Genomic DNA, 11,008 nt, shown 5'->3' with positions numbered 1-11,008 from the left:
TGTTTTCAGCACAATCCAAACCACAGCCTCATCCCAGCTACTATGGAAAAAATGCAATCCACTGCAGTCCAAACCAGCACAAACATGCATACAAGGAGTAATGACAGTAGAAGAAAAGATCAGACAGAAAAACAGCTCTCAGTTCATAGAATCACAGAATCATGGAATTGTTTGTGTTGGAAGGGACCTTAAAGATCATCTAGTTCCAACCCCCTCACCAGGGGCAGGACACCTTCCACTTAGTCAGGCTGCTCAAAGTCTCATCCAACTTGGCCTGAAACACTTTCAGGGATGGGACATCCACCACTTCTGTGGGCAACCAGTTCTAGTGCCTCACCACCATCACAGTCAAGAGTCTCTAATACATAATCTAAATCCACCCTCTTTCAGTTTAAAGCCCTTCCCCTTTTTCCTATCCCTACATGCCCTTGTAAAAAGTTCTGAGTAAATAACACCAGCAAGAAAAACTTTACGCAGCGGGAAAGAGAAAAACAAATTTTCAGTTCTCATCTGAAATAAGAGCTGCACAAGGGAGATGGAAGGTAACCAACCACAAATGAAATCAGTTTCTAGGACACTTGACCTTTACTGAGTATTATCAACCAAGATGAGAAAAAAACCTGAATAAATTCTCGGTCCAGTTCTTTTATTTTCTGTACTAGAAGTGGTGGTAAGTCAGTCAAATCCTACACACTCACACACACAAACCCCTACATCCATACACACACTCTGGATTGAGTTTAATCCTTAAATGGCTTTGCTGCGTCTCTTCTAACCAAGCAGGCAATAATATTTACACTGGGGAGGGTGGGCTCCTCATGGAGATCCATGCAAATTTCCTTGTCCAAGAGAAACTCTCTGACACTGCCTGAACTAAGGTACTGGAAATGAAGGCTTTGCTAGTTCTTTCCCCTCAACTGCCAGCAAACCCGCTCCTAGGCAGGTAGAGCTGACTCTTAAGTAACAAATGTAAGAGGTGTACGGAACATCTGCCAGCAGAGCCAGCGGTGAGTGAAGGCGCTGGCTGTGCACGCCCAGGTGTGGAAGCAGCATCCCAGCGGCCACGGGCCGTGCTGGAAACCTGCTGACATCTACAGTGAGCAAAACGGCCGTGGGATTTCTGCCGGCACAAATCCCTTCCTGATGTCTTCCTTTCTGAGGGCCAGGTTATCACCCGGCGCTTGGCCATGTGTTACAGCATCATTTGTAAGGGCAGTTGTGTTATTTCTTAGTGCCACCAAGTGGCAGAATTTAATAATGCCACTTTCGATTGTCGCTTCTGACTGGTGAAGAAGCTGAAATAGACATCTCGTTCCCAGTAGGAGAGAAAAAAAAACAAAAAAACAAACCCCAACCAACCAAACAAACAAAAACAAAACAAAAAAACCCAACAATCTAAGGCAGCAAGATTTTGGAAGTGAAAATGATAATGGCTGTTTTCTGTTTCAAATGTTAAATGATCCAAGAAGGGCATAAGTTCACAACCAAGCAAAACTTTAAATGTATGTAAATCCGTAAGTGTCTATTCAGTGCAATGCTAAAAACGAAGGAGAAAGATGGCTTCAGCATATATTTAATTTTAAGACGGTTTGCTAGCATATCTTGCTCAACAGGTGTGACTTGCAGAGCTGGAATCAATGATACTGGTAATGAACTCAGAGAATCAGTGGGTGGAATGTGAAGTTTCCAGTAGGCTGAAGCAACATTCTGTTATAATTTAATGAGAGCAAAAATATTCACCTCTTCCCAGTACAATATAATCATGAATATTTACAAATCAAAATAAAGACAAAAGGTCTTAAACCATACTAAACTGTGGCTGCAGCTTCATAAAGCACTGAATACTTTCTGTAAGCATATGAACTTTACCAGGAAGTCACCATGGCAAGCAGCAGCATGATGGAACCATGTGAAACAAGTATTTTCCCAGCTTTTTTCAGGTTTCTTCTGAATTTATCTGTAAATAAAGGGAAAGTGGTACAGATCTCAGTGCTACATAAAATAATCTCTGGGCTGATTTTCTGGACTGATTTTCCTTATGTTTTCCTCTAGCTCTATGGAGAAATAAACATAGGTACATTTCTGGAACATGAATTTATATTTGGAACATTCTCCAGATGGAATTATGTATTATATAAAATAGCTGTTTGCAATTAAAAAAAAATAATATTGCTACTGTTTTAGTGCAAATGCACTGCATCCATCAAGCTAACTGCAAATGTTGTTAGTATCAGAAATGGAATTTCCTAGTATAAATATTGCAGTGAAGACTTTCTCCATTGGAAGTGCCTAAGCAACCTTTGGGAACAGGGGGGCTTCCATGCAATATGTTTTGAGAAAGAAAGAGCAATGCAGATAGGTGATCTGTAGCTGCAGTAAGGGCTGGGAATGTGGGTGCAAACAGGTAGTCTGTTCTTTAGTGGAGAAAAGCTTTTTGCTCATTTCAGAAGGCTCTGACTAACAGAGTTTTCTCTCAAAACCTAATATTTATGTAAAAGCATTGGAAAACTACGCATTCAGTCCACCTGTTTATTCAGTGATCTTGGGGGCAGCTCACTTATTATAAAAGGCAGCTCGTTGTAAAATGAAAGCTGAATATTGTGTAACTATTTTCCTGTTTACAAACATGACAATAAAATGTATCACCATATAAACCAGCACATAAGTACCATGTAAGGACAGGTCACTGCTGAGAGCGGCTCAAGCACTCGTCTGCAGCTCCTGATGCTACTCAACATCTCAGGCTCTGAGTGGGATGCCTGTGGCTAATTAGTCCAGAGAGAGGGCACAGTCACCCCATCCTCTCCAAAGGTCAGCAGCAAGTACTTCTGCCTTCCTCTGCCTCTCTAGGCTGTTTTTCTTCTCCCATTCCTGAAACACTATAGAAATGTGTTGCTAGTGGATAGCCCAGCTGCACTGCCTAGCTGGGGCACTGCACAGGCACCAGCAGTAACAGATCCCTGTGCTAGATACAGCCTGTATCCCATCGGAGATCAGTGGCAGCTGACATCTCTCAAACTGAAGGTTTGCACCAATGCCACCAGTTTACCAGTTAGACTTGAAAAGTGTTTAGATACCCACTACTAAAAGGTTGAACCATATGGCTATTAGGAAAACATGCTAAAGACGTGTTTTGGAGGACAAAATCTTGAATTTAATTTAAATAAGGACCTATTAACATTAGGAGTCATTCATTATCTTTTCTGGGAATTCCATCAAGAGTTGAAATAGTAACCCTGTGTTTACACACTCAGTCTAACATTAGATATTCTTTCAGTAAGTTGATGGTAGAAACAAGCCTTCCCTGCTCTGCAGCCATAGCAGTGAGACAGAACAGATGGAGAATGTGTCATCTCTTGTCTGTTATGCTTCTGTTATTTCAGTGGGGACACAAGAAATGAACCAACTCCCCACTCTAGAGTGCAGAGGGGCTAAAGAGGTTCTGAAATAAGATGAAAATGAAACTGTGAAAGCCTCAGTAACCTACCGGGAACTCATCTATTTAGTATTTTATCCATTCTAGATTAAAAGGCCCATTGCGATTACATAGCAACCTCACACTTTTCCTAAATAGATATCTTCCTACCCTCTTCCTCATGCATCCATAATATGCCCTCAGAAATGGTGGGAGATGATCCTGAGGAAAATTTTCTACTGAAGTGCAAGATATCCAAATAATCTCTGTTAATCTGACAGCTTCTTCCAATTAGTCTTTCCTATTTAAGCACATGCCCTCTCAGCTACTGCAGACACATTCAGTTAAGGTGAAGAAAAAAATGCAGTAGACAAGTTTGACATTAATATAAATAAATGAGTGTCTTTTCTTCATGCACAAAGAGATCACAGTTCAGCCTTCAGTCATGCTATCAGCTCAAGGGGATTTAAATACAGATAAACTGCATCACTACAATCTCTGTTTGCAGTAACTAGAAGAAAGGTGACATTTAAAAAAAGCCAAAATGTCTTTGAACATCATGTACCTTTATGTGGATCTCTGGATAATAAAATTAAGAGTGATTTCAGTGTCTTCTAATGGCATCTTCTAATGATTTTTTTAATACTGACAACACTGTAAAAAGTGACAGGCAATTTGATAACAAGTATGGATTCCCTTCTTGTTCAGGGAAACACAAATCTGTCATGAGCTTGGACTTTTGCAAGATCAGAGAGGTGCAGTGTGTTCTCCCTCCTGCCCAGAAAGCACTGTGCACCATCAGTCAGGCTGTGTATAAAACAATAAAACCAATTTTATACATAAAATTCAGTTAGGATTCATTCTTCTCAGCCATCTAACATGAGCACCTCTGCCATTTATTTCTCCCCATGCCAACTTCTCACTCTGTTCCATAGTATCAACTAGATTTTCTTTCAGGTGGCCCAAGAGACAATGTACTCAAGCTGAACCTGCAGCAGTTTGTCCTCAAATAATATTTAAGAAACAACCACCTCAATTTCTCATCTGTGAAAGGGCTTCTCTCACTAGCAACCTTTCTAGTCTTTTCTTTGCTGAAATGATGGGATAAAAATTCCAAATTTTTCTGTCACAAGCTTCAGCTATGATGTCTGAAATATGAGAGGCTATTAGAGTAGACTATCTTTGCAAATATTACAATGATTTGTCTGTTGAAAAGCATGGATTTCCTAATTTAAAGTAGTGCTGCCCAGTGTGAAGCATTTGCTTAATGTCAAAATCCTTGGTTGAATAGCCCAGAATTCAGCTGAGGGGCCAACCCCTTCAGGAACAGGAATTATAACCATTTCCAAGAAAGCTAATTATGGTCCCTATTAATTAGGATCTAATCAGTGTGACATGTTCGTAGGTGTTCCTCAAGGATGAGACACATAACATGAAACATTTTAATGGTTTCAACAGGCTAGACTGTTAGAAGCATGGTTGTTCACACCTCAGTTGAGGAAAGTATTTTTACCTGAACATTCAGAATATTAAAAGCTGGCCACGTACTTCCATGCTTCACCATACCTGAACAAGAAAATACTTGGAAAAATATTTGCTTTACACAAGCAAGAAAAAGCCTCCAACTTTCTTTCCATCTTACAACGTACCAAAGCCTGGGAAAAATTTAAGACACATGCAGTTAGTTGAGAGTGTCCAAAAACGTAATTTTGATCATTTCAGAGCAAATCATGTATGTTCTGATTTAAATCAAGCATTGACCTGCTTTTACAAACATTCGTATCAGCTATACTTTTGGCCATATGCTTACTTAGCTAACTTTATCAAAATCTGTTTCTGCATGTATAAGGAAATGGACTGTGGACTGTTGAGTGCCACAATAACACAGAAGGTATGTGTTAAATCCTCTTCTGTATGTCCACAATAATAATATAAAACATCTAGAAAATGGCAAAGCCAGAATAAAATTTATTGGAGCAAGAGAAAAAGTCCAGAAAACCAAGGACACAGAAAGGCTTACAAGCTACCCTGACTTGAAATACACTAACTTGGGGTTTGGAAGTATTTCCACCACACTGAAAAAGAAAAAGATATGTGAGAAACAACTGCTTGGATGTTTGAAAGCAGAGAAGGGAGAACTGCATTCATGCCTACAAGTCATGTTTTGAGTAATTTGCCTTGATGTCAGCAAAAATGGGAATTCAGCCAAGAACCTTTGTTTGATCTCACTGCTAAGCAAGCAGATAATCTGATTATCACCAGGGTTGTGTCTTAAAAGGTCACAAGCACACTTTGAGCATTAGTGGTGCCTGAAACAGCACTCCCTATATGAACAGCAGTGGTCCCTGCAACAACCAGGCCAGAAGATGGATAGCTAGAGCTAAGCACACCCCCCTGCTTTATCAAACTTTCATTATCTGGTGCTTCTCTTCACTCTTAAGATGCCTCTGAATTTCAGAGATAAACCTGGGCTTCCTGAAAAAAAACCCACAAAGTTAAACTCCACACCAACAACTACAACTACCATCTCTTGATATCTTGGTATCCAGTATTCAGGTTGTTCAGAAGTTTAGTACAGAACAACTATATTTGGACTTCTTAAAAGGAGAGATCATGCTAAAATCCAAGAAAATGTGCTAGATTGTCATCTCAACATTTTTCTTTGCTCTCTAGGTGAACGTAGTCTGAAGTTCATCAAGGGAAGAATGGTTTAAAGATAGAATCAATACATTAACAATTTGGATTCTTTTCTTGGGAGGAAACTGTTGCACATCTCTTGGTTTGTGCAATGTTTGCTTTAAAACTTAAGGCTTATTCAAAACCAACACACTGTGGGTGTAATTCACCTCTTGACAGAAAAGCCACTGCCTTAGGTGATTTCAGCTAACCCATTTCATTGCTGAAGTATGCACAGTTTGATATTACAGCTCAGCTGATATTGTGGAGGCAATTTTAACTCAAATGTTAATGACTCTGAGAAAGCACTTGCCTCCTGCAATGGCTCAGACACACTGACATCTGCAAGGATGGACTGAAGCACAGTCTGAGCTGCCCAGTGTGAGCTGTGCTGCAGTTCCCCTGGAGGCAGAAGGCCACAAATCACTGCAGATCTAATTCAAAGCATAATGCAAATCTCTGAAAAGGAAAATAGTCAGGTTGTCTTCTTGGGTAGCCACATTATTTCTAGTTGAATTACAGCCTGGACATTTTAACTACCACAAATATCTCCTTGAAGATCTGAGCTTAGGAGGGTTTGGTCTGAGCCTTTACAACCTGCAGTTGGTTTCATGTGTGGATCAGCGCTGAAATTGGGGAGACATGTCAGATTGCACGGTTTTAACTGGGGTAATAATTGGAGGAGTTAAAACTTTTTTGGGTGGCTGTGCTTGCTTAGCTGCCTTCCCACCATGGCCACCATGTTCATCAGTGTATGGACCCACAACTTGCCCTGGGACCATTTTAGGCAGTTTTAAAAATAGCTTGGAAAATACAAATTCTCTTGTATGTCTTTTTCTCTGGCTGAGCTCCTGTCCTGACACCTGCCAGTGCAGAGGTGGCTTAAATTGCATTTTTCCTCAGGTCATTTAAATAATTTAGAAATACTGAGCAGAGGGAGTGAATATTTTGTATTTTAAAGGTCTGTCAAAGGTCCCTGAGAGAGAATTAAAGGGTACTGCTTGCAGTCAAGTGGTGATGGCATTATCTTTTCTCAAAACTCAGAAGAGGTAGCACTTGAGACCAAATGTTGCAGTAATAAAATATTTAAAATAACTTCATGCTTCGCTGAAAATGTATTTCCCGTTTTCCACAAGCACAAAAAGAAAGTCTATGCATTCTTGATCTTGTATAACAAAATGTTTTTCTGCATTTCTTCATCTATACCATTCACATACAAGACACTCCATGCCATAGAGGTTTCCATAGCAACGGAATGGAATCTTTAACAACAGTAGCTGTTCTTTCCCCAGGTATAATTACCAGCTGGTCATAGCTTAGCCTTTGAAATTTAGCTTCTTGTCTTTATGGAGCTGCACATCTAAAGTGAGCAACTATTTTCCACTCAGCTTGCATGAGTGATGCCTTAACTTCAATTAGTTCATTTAGAAATAAGTACAGGAATTTTAGCAGCAGAGAATACATTACTGTGTCTGAGTTCTTCAGAAGCTTTGAAGCATGTATCCACATCTTCCTTTCCTACTCTTAGGAATTTATTACCTTTGTCACAGGAAACAGGGAGAAGGCAGAAGCATGTAGAGAATGAGAGTCTTTCCAGAATCATACAAAAGTGCTGTGGCAGAGCAGACACTGAGATGAAGGTTTACATTACAGGCTTTTGTCCTGTCTGGCACACCATCTTGTGGAGCACCAATGAGATGTAAATTATTGTTTCTATTCAGTTTAATCTCCCATCCAAATGATGGTAAAGTTAAAATTAATTTTGTTACCTCCTCCTTCATTTGATGTCTACTTGGGTATTTTTTTCTGAAGGTCAAACCTTACCTTGTATCCATTGTAAAAGATCAGTGCAACTCCATCCTCACTTCTGTTAGCACCACAGTTGGTTTCTGAGTCCTTTGACTTTGTATTTTCTTGGACTCGCTTCTTTGCCCAGCATTCTGCAGGAAGGACAGTGCTGATCATGCTGTGTGTGATCAATTTCCATCTTCCAAAGTTTTTTTCAAGCAGCTACTTTGGCCTAAGATTCTACTCATCAATAAAGTGTCTTTTTTATCTTTTGTCTCAAACTATTCTTTTGTCCTGATTCATGTAGCATTTATTCAGGATATAAAGCATTTCATATTGCATTTCTTAACTGCAGTGTACATTTATGCTACTGAAATAGTAAAAAAGGCATAAAGGATACAGATTTCATTCTTGTTTTGGAAAATGAATGCAAGAAGACAGATGGATGCTGGTTTTCCAAGGCCTGGAAGGAGTGCAGACAAGCTCCACAATCTGGCACACATCAAGCAGAGCTGGTCCAAGAGGAGGGAGATCTTCCTCCCTCCAGAGAGCTGTGGCACTACGGGTCTCCAGTAGACTATCCTAAAGAAGGTACTACTAAGACCTACCCAGCCTGACCCAGATAATTTAAACCAACATTTAGTTCCACTCTTAACTTCCTTCTCTGCTTAAAAGTACCTAGTCAAAGCTGCTGAGGTAACATTGAGTGAAGGACATTTCAAAGCAACCCACTTTGTGCCAGTGCCATGCAACATATTGGATCTCTGAGCTGACCAGGTTAGGGCTTCCCAGTCTCAGTCCAGTGGCTGAGCTGCAGCCTTTGTTTTCTGGAAAACCATAGCAAAATCAACCACAGACCCAGGAGGGACTTGATGAATCTGCAAGTATATTGATTTTATTTTATGGGTTATCACAGCAAATGCTTTCAAGTTAACATTTTCACCACAAGTATTCATTTTAATGTAACTCAGTTGCTCTTTGGTAATGCAAAAGATGATCAGTCACTCAACAGGACAAGGCACTGAAGCAGCGAGTAAATAAAGGAGACAGGTTCTGCTGCTGCCACGTTACCTCTGTTTTGTCACACTGCATGTGTCACCAGGGAGCAAGGATTACTTTAATTACCAACTGCTTTAATGTCAAATAGTTATTATGGAAAATGGTCATGTTCATTTATTTTTTTCAGCATGACAAGGGGATAATTTTTAATTCTTGGTAGTGGCTTGGGGAGGCTGATGGAGAGGGAGGCAGGAGTGGAAGGAAAGCATATCCACAAATTTCACTTTCAGAGGGGTTGCTGTCATTCAAAAGAAAGTTTGAGATGCCTTTCAAACTGCTGGATCATCTCGCTTAGTCTCAGAATTTCTACACTGATAATGAGCTGCCCTGAAATGTTCACTCTCTTACATGTCAGCAGCTTATAACTGATGCAGTTGGCAGGAAAAGTTTATTCCTTTGACTTCTGTTTTTCCAAAAGCTACTGTAAACTTTCAAATGTCTCTGATAAATTAACATGGAAAGCAAATGCTCTCCTAGCCCAGTCCCTTGGAAATACCATGGAGAAGTATAACTAGACATATTTAGTGATTAAAGTATTTTTGAAACTTCTGAATTTGATACCCCTTGTGGACAAGATACTGAGCTTAGATGAATTTAAAAGGGGAGAGTCAGCACTGTGGTACTATGCTGTGTTGCATGCCTCTCTGCCCCTCCACCCCAGTGTCTGTCTTTAAGGGCCAAGGGAAGGTCTAAATTCAGATAGTTTTTTGTACCTTTGCTTTGCCTGTTGAAACTTCCTGCCAAGGACTCTCAGGTCCTTGCTGTCAAAGCTAAACACTATTTGTTCCATCTCCACCATACAGAAAAACAAAATAAAACTCAGTTTTGACTTATTTGTTTTGTGTGGTTTATTTTAAACTCAGATGATCTCAGCAATCCACTTTCCAATTCATTCTCATGGAGAGCTGATTCAGCCCAAGTGAGGAAACTCTGAATAAATGACTGAGGACACAGATTTCTTACCTGTGTTTCTATGATATACAGAGAGCTGTACAATAGTCTAAAAACTGCAAACTAATATCTCATGAGATTACAGGGAATTCAATGCATTTCTTGATTTGTACAAGAGCATTTTTCCAGGCTAAAAAAATCTCAAACAAGAGATGCTGCTAATTAGGATTTTTCTTATCTTTGTACCTTAAAGAAATAAGGAAAGTCCAAAGTTCATCCCCTTTAACTCCTCTGAGTTAATGGGTACTTACAACTAAATCAAATATACACTGAAACTGCTGGAGAAGGGGGGAAGGTCAGACACTAATGCTCTATCTTTTTTATTCCTGACTGGAAATGAGAATACATAAGGGCACACGTTCATAGCTGTTCCAGGACACGGTTGTCACAATCGCTTGTTAAAGCTTGTACATTTTTCAGTCTTTTTTGGAGCTTTCACAGCACCTGGAGGCCCTGGCAGTCTCAATGCAAAGCACTGGCCAACCTCTCCTAAGAATTCAATGCCTTCAAGTAAATTATATCAGCAACATATATTGTCGTCTTCTTAGCACTCAGCAGGTATTTTCACTTCAGTACTTCAGCAAGGCAAAGCTGCCAGTCTCAGTCTCCTGCCTCCCTGGCTGGATTTTCCAGGCACTTCACAGGATGGTACCATGGTAGCATGGCAAAGACCAGGCAGGGGCTTTTGGCTTTAGAGGTCCAGGCCCCCAGTGCTCAGTGTGCTCCTGAAAAGGAGGTGCAGTGTGTGCTTTTGCTGATCTGGCCCACACACCCAGTCCCTGTCAGCTGGCCCTGTTTCTGACATGGTTTTGCAGCATATTTCAAACCCATCCATTTCTCTTAAAGGCCTCCAAAATTTTTCATTTCTCAAAAGCTACTATGACAACTACTTCAACTACAAAGTCATAAAAAGGTTTATTGATTGGCTGGTTTCTTTCTTTCCTCAACTGTCACTGTAAGGGCAACAAATGTGTTTGTTTTCTGTAGATTTTTTGGTTTTGCAAAGGAGAAATAAAAAAAAATCAAAAGTATTTCAGAAACAATAACAAAATGCATTTCAGAAAACACATTTACATTTTGAGGCACACTTTGCAGAGTAAATGTTCCCTTGAGACTTCA

At 40.0% G+C, this 11,008-nt stretch overlaps 1 long non-coding RNA gene across 1 annotated transcript; it reads right to left on the bottom strand.

Annotated features, from left to right (window-relative positions):
• Nucleotides 1–1,826: 1,826 nt before the first annotated feature.
• LOC128786265 (uncharacterized) lies at nt 1,827–8,690 on the bottom strand. The gene is made up of 3 exons (XR_008430225.1): nt 8,612–8,690; nt 7,916–8,031; nt 1,827–1,957 (listed from the first exon to the last, which is right to left on the bottom strand). It is a non-coding gene; the product is annotated as an uncharacterized LOC128786265 (long non-coding RNA).
• Nucleotides 8,691–11,008: the final 2,318 nt, after the last annotated feature.

This window comes from Vidua chalybeata, chromosome 3, assembly GCF_026979565.1.
Source record: "Vidua chalybeata isolate OUT-0048 chromosome 3, bVidCha1 merged haplotype, whole genome shotgun sequence".
NCBI classification, from domain to species: Eukaryota; Metazoa; Chordata; class Aves; order Passeriformes; family Viduidae; genus Vidua; species Vidua chalybeata.
This window is presented reverse-complemented; position numbering and strand designations above follow the sequence as displayed.